Source organism: Micromys minutus (genome assembly GCF_963924665.1).
Source record: "Micromys minutus genome assembly, chromosome: 22".
Lineage (NCBI taxonomy): Eukaryota > Metazoa > Chordata > Mammalia > Rodentia > Muridae > Micromys > Micromys minutus.
In genome coordinates this window covers 46,124,285-46,130,284 of record NC_137957.1, presented here as the reverse complement: position 1 = coordinate 46,130,284, position 6,000 = coordinate 46,124,285, and positions in this window count along the sequence as shown.

The following is a 6,000-nucleotide window of genomic DNA, read 5'->3' as shown; positions in this document are numbered from 1 at the left end:
GATAGACATCCCCGCCCACACTTCCACCGAGTGTTAGATGTGCGAATGGGTGTCTGTACCCCATGCAGCATGGGGCAGACTGGATACATGCCTGGCAAATAAAGGGCTTTAAAGAGTGAGGTCAGGGGAGAAAGCCAGGGACAGGCCCTTAAGAGGAATCTAGGCTGTGCCTCATCTGATGGAAAAGCATCTAGCACTTTCCCAGCCAGCTGGCCAGTGGACAGCCTGGCTCTGCTTGGGCCCAGCTGCCAAGCTCAGGCCATCTCAGGCTTTAGTGGCTTCTCCCGGAGCAGGTGGACCTAGAGTTTTGTCATCATCACAGGCCGTCCGATGACCGGCCTGGAATGTCCTCTCTCTCGTGCCCATTTTGAAGGCCTTAGTCCCTGGTGACGGAAAACATAGTGGATGCAGGGCCTGTCACTGAGACGCCTCAGGTCATGGCCAATTGGGGCCCGAGAGACCTGTCTCCCATGGCTTACAGATACAAATAAAAACAGCCCAGGTAAACAAATAGGGACAAGTGGGGAGGAAAGCCTGAGCCTGTTTTCCCTGACCTAGTTTTTTGGTTTGTGTGGGACAGAATTACCCGGGAAGTTGTTACTGTTTCACAGGGTGGCCATGGATCTGGTAGAAAAATAAATCTAACAGTAACTTTCTTATGTAAATAGCAATAATGACAAGTCCTATTGTCAGCGCTCACCCAGTAGTTGATATGCGCTTCACAGGTATTACCTTAATTAGCCCCGGGAAGTGATCATGAACCCCTTTGGATTATCTCAGGCCACCCCTAGGGCTTGCTACTGCTATAGTTATTTTATGGACAGGAAATTCGAGGGTCAGCCACTTCCTGGATCACAGAATTCGCAATTGGACCCCAGACTGTTCCATTTTTCTTTCCAGCCACCAGGGGTTCGTGTAGAGTAGTAAGACAGTCAAGACCTGCTCTGCAGATGGGATGGCAAAGAAGCAAAGTGTATGGTAGGGGAGAGGCTTGGCAGGGGGAGGGAGGATGGCAGGGGGAGGGAGGATGGCAGGGGGAGGGGATGGCAGGAGGAGGGAAGATGGCAGGAGGAGGGAATGGCAGGGGGAGGGGAATGACAAGGGGAGGGGAGGGCAGGGGAGGGGGATGGCAGGGGAAGGGGATGGCAGGGGAAGGGGGATGGCAGGGGGAAGAGGAGATGGTAGAGAAGGGGGAATGGTAGGGGGAGGGGATGGCAGGGGGAGGGTAATGGCAGGGGGAGGGGATGGCAGGAGGAGGGGATGCAGTCCTGGGTAGGAAGGTCAAAGCCTGACATCTGGGGTAAACTGGGTCACTGACCTGATAGAATCAGAGGGCAGAACCTAGCTTCTGGCAAACTTTCCAGGCCAAATGGTCCAATTATAACCCAATGGAGATTTCTGTGGATCCATCATTCCTGGAGTTCCTCTTTACTTCTTTGCCTAGGTTATGCATTTCTGGCACAGGCAATACAGTAATAATTTATGGAGGAAACAAAATAAATTCATCCACTCCTCTTATTCATCCATCCACTTCTTCCATCTACCAATCTATACATCACTCCCAGTCATCCATCTGCCTGTCCATCCATCTGTCCTTCTGCCTGCCCATGCATCCAGCTGGCTGTCCATCCATCTGTCTGCCAACCTATGTTTGTAAGGCAACCAATTAGTACCAGTCAGATCTATGCTCTAGTGGAAAATCTGTATTTTGACATCTAGTAACCACTAGCTGCATGTAGCTACTGAGTTCTTAAGATGTGGCTACCTGACACAAGAACATATATGTATATATATTTCATATACAGTATACAAAATAAATAAATTATAGATAACATAAAATATATATTATAGAGTCATATATTATTGCATAGAACAAAATGTATTATTTGTATATAGAATAGTGAGCTAAAATTTTATATAAAAGCTAACATTAAATGAAACAAACAAACCAGAAGCAACCTAACATTTTCTGGTAAATGTAATTTCCTTGCTTTGATAAGGTCGTATCTCAGGCAACCATTGAAGCCCTGAAATGACCTTGGTATACACAACCTATTTTAAAAGACAGCATAAAAAAGAATGTAAACTATTTCATCAGTGAGCAACCTTAATAACTTAAGTGCTGAAGCAATATTTTGGCATATCTGCTAATATCAGACACAATATCAAAATTTGTTCCTTTCCCTTTTAAGGCTGGGTTTCTATATGGAGCTCATATCAAATTTCTATTTGACTTCACTAAACCTGCTCATTCCAGAGTGGCAGGCAGCTGGGGGCAGCCAGGCAGGCACGCAATAGACCATTGGAATGTCATGAGCTCAGGTCTATAATAGACCCGGGAACTGAATGCTCTGGGGACAGAGACTAAGCCTTAGTTCTGCCTGGTGCCGGGTCAGAGAGGTGATGCCGTCTGCCAGTTTCTGAGATGAGCCGGAGCTTGTCATTGAGAGGACAGGAGGCATTTCCCAGAACTGAGCGCGGCATGGGCATCACAAGTGTGGGCCATGGAGAAGTGCCCTAGCATGCGGGATGCTCTGGTGGGAGGAGGTGGTAGGGCTGAAATCAGGATTGTCAGCGGCTGTCTGCCTGAGAGAATGAAATCCAAAGTGCTAACGTCATTCCCCAAAGCCACAGGGATGCTGTCCACTGTCCCCTCTCTGGTCTCAACTCCTAATACTTTGCTCCCGTTTCACTTCGTTCCTAGATCATCCCGAGGGTACTTCCGCCTTAGGGCCTTTGCTCATACTAGTCGGTTGGCCTTGTCCTCTAGATATTTGAGATTATCCACTTGCCGATGTCCTTGAGGCTTGCGCTCCAGTGTCACCTCGTCAGAAAGCCTTCCTGTTCCCTATCAGCCTTACCTGTTCCCTGTACCCTGCCTTCCCATGTCCCCTTGGCTTCAGTAAAACCCCAGGACTCTTTCACTGCAGCTAGCTGCCCTTTTCCTACCACGCGGCCCAGCACATCCTCCAATGCCTATTTCAAATCTCTGCTTTTGCTTACTACTGTTCCTGGGGTGGCACAGGTACTGTCTGCTTTGTGTCTATTTCCTTTTTCTTGAGAAGACCGCTCTTATTTTTCAATATAAAGTTGAAAAGAGGGAAAGGCGGAGGACATTGAGGCCACCTAGCCCCGCCTCTTCCCAGTCCCTAGCCCCACCCTTTCCCAGTCCCCTAGCCCCACCCCCTTCCCACATGCACAAGGAACTGAGGAAAATGACCATGTAAGGAATGTCAAGTCGACTGGAATGGAGACGTTGGACGGTCACATGGGACAATCACATGGATTGTCCCTAAACTAAGATGAATACCTGTTTGGTCTTCCCAGTGGACTCCTGGGCTTGCAACCGTCAAGTACAGAAAAGAAGGGAAATGCTAACCAGGGTGATTTTGTGAGAACCCTCGAGTCTCCCTAATTCTGTTTTTCAGACTTTGTATCCCTCATCAGACAGGCTTGGGGCCAAAAGTGTTGTGGATTTTTATTGTTTTAGATTTTTGGAACATTTGCATGACCTGATACCTTGAGGATAGGACCCAAGAGTAGACAGGATGACCATTTGTGTTATCTATGGCTTTACACATACACATCCGACCCGGCTATGTAAACATATAGATAACGTATGGCAGATCGTTCTGCTGCCGGGATTCTCCACCTGTGCCATATTGCTAGTACCCATAACGTTTCTGATTTGGGGTTATGGTAACTCTATTTGGATTCTCTCCCACCCACACCTATCCACAAACAGACCTCGTGGTTTATGTTTGCATGCACACGGCATAATCCCAGTGGGGAGGCAGCAGAAAATATTAACATCTGACGTGGGATGGCGTGCTCCTGCCTGGGTCTCACTGTCGTTGCTGCTTTCAGTGTTTCTGTATTAACTCATCATTCTTGTCCTCTGCTTTCTGAGACTGTACCAAATCCGTGGGATCATTAGCATCTATCTACACTCACCATTTTGGAGGTTTCATTTCATGACTGACAGCCTCTACTGCTCTGAGCCTGTGTCAGACCATGACATACCGTCTGTGGACTACACAGTGGAACAAGACAGTGGTCTCTGAGGGAGGCTGGGGAGAGGACACAGCCCACCATGCACTCCACAAGCATACCCCTGCTGGAAACCTCCCACTAGACCCTCATGTCTTGTTTTCACAGAAAAACAATTAAATTTATTATTATTATTTTACTTATTCAATTTACATCCCATTCACCTCCCCTCTTCCGGTCACACCCTCTCATAATCCTCCCCCCCACCCCCCAGCAGGTGGAGACCCCTCTAGGTGTTCCCCCAAACTGGGCACTTCAAGTCTTTGCAAGGCTAGGCTCTTCTCCCACTGAGGCCAGACATGGCCGCCCAGGTAGAATGTATCCCACAGACAGGCAACAGCTCTCGGGATAGCCCTGCTCCGTTTGTTTGGGATCCACCATAAGACGGGTAAAAGAATGTAGAATTTAAAGTTATGAAGTGAAATTTTGTGGTTGCAGTCATCTGCTACATATGTGTGGGAAGGCCTAGGTCCGGCCTGTGTGTGGTCTTTGGTTGTTGGGTCACTGTCTGAGAGCCTCAAGGGACCAGGTTAGTTGACTCCTTGGTTTTCCTGTGGAGTCCCTGTCCCCTTAGAGGCTGCCACCCTTCCTCCTGTTCTTCTATAAGAGTCTCTGAACTCCATCCACTATTTGGCTGTGGGTGCTGCCCCTGTCTGAGTCAGCTGCTGGACAGAGGACAGCCATGCTAGATTCTTGTCACATCTTAAAGAGGACTGACTACCCAGTAGTCCCGCCTTGGGGACTAGGCTTTTCTATACCCCTCTTTAGGTGACACTAGCCAAATTAAAAGAACCAAAACTTTGAAAACACCTCTACTTTAAAGATAAGAGCACAAAATTAAAGAGAAGGCAGGACTTGAAGCTTGTGCCCTCAGTTGTCATGGTTATGGGCTTCTCGGCCATTTATCGGAGGGAAAGAATTGGGGCTTTCGGTATCAATTATCAAGTAAACTCTTGCTTTTATCTATCCCATATTCAGCACGAGTTCTCCCAGGTTGGGTGGCTGGGAGTCAGCTGGATACCATAACTGTGTTTACTACTCAGGACTAGTAGCTGGAAGGAGAGGAACCAAGCCTGAGCTGTTCCACTCATTGTTAGACCCAAAGCTGGGCACGCAGTAGGCAAACAGTATTACCGCATGAATTTATGACCATTTCAATAAAACTGTCCAGTGCTTCTCTGGTTAGACTGCTCATCCGTGTAATGCTAAATTAATAAATAGATCAAAATCTCACCACCTCTAGTAAGAAGCAACTTAAGGGGAACTATGACTTCTTTGGGCTCACAGTTTGAGGTTCCAGTCCCTGGGGGTGGGGAAGGCATGGCGGGGTTCACGGCAGTAGGAGTATGTGGTTAGGAGTGTGTCATATCTCTGGGGAGCAGGAAGTAGGGATCATCTGCCGTGACCCACTTCCTCCAGCTGGGGCTGACCTCCAAAAGATGCCACGGCCTTCGGCTGGCAAATGGGAACCTAGAGGTGACAGTTCGTCCTGGAGGAATATGAATTTCTGACAGACAGATTTCTTCTGCCATAATGAAGAATAAGCACCTTCTCAAGTGGATACTTTCAAGTTGGTTGTCTGCTCCTTCGAAGACGAGTTAGAAACATCACGATCTTCGGTAACTTCGCAGAGGCTGGTGAGTTGCACTGCAGCTAGCGTGGAGCTTTTGTTAGATGGCTGGATCCGAACCCTGACTTACACTGTTATTGTTTGGTGACATGCAGTGTAGCCAACTTTTGTCAACAGCAAAATGGGGACCCTAGTGACACACACACACACACACACACACATGTATGTGCACACTCGAGCGAGCGCATTTTCTGAACAAAGCTCTTTTAAGAAAGTAAACACAGAACACTTTTCAAGTTGCTTTGGAAACAGCAGTCTCGTAAAGGCCGAGTGAGAAACCATGTGCTACTCTAACTTGTAGGACGGTGTGGATGCTTCTG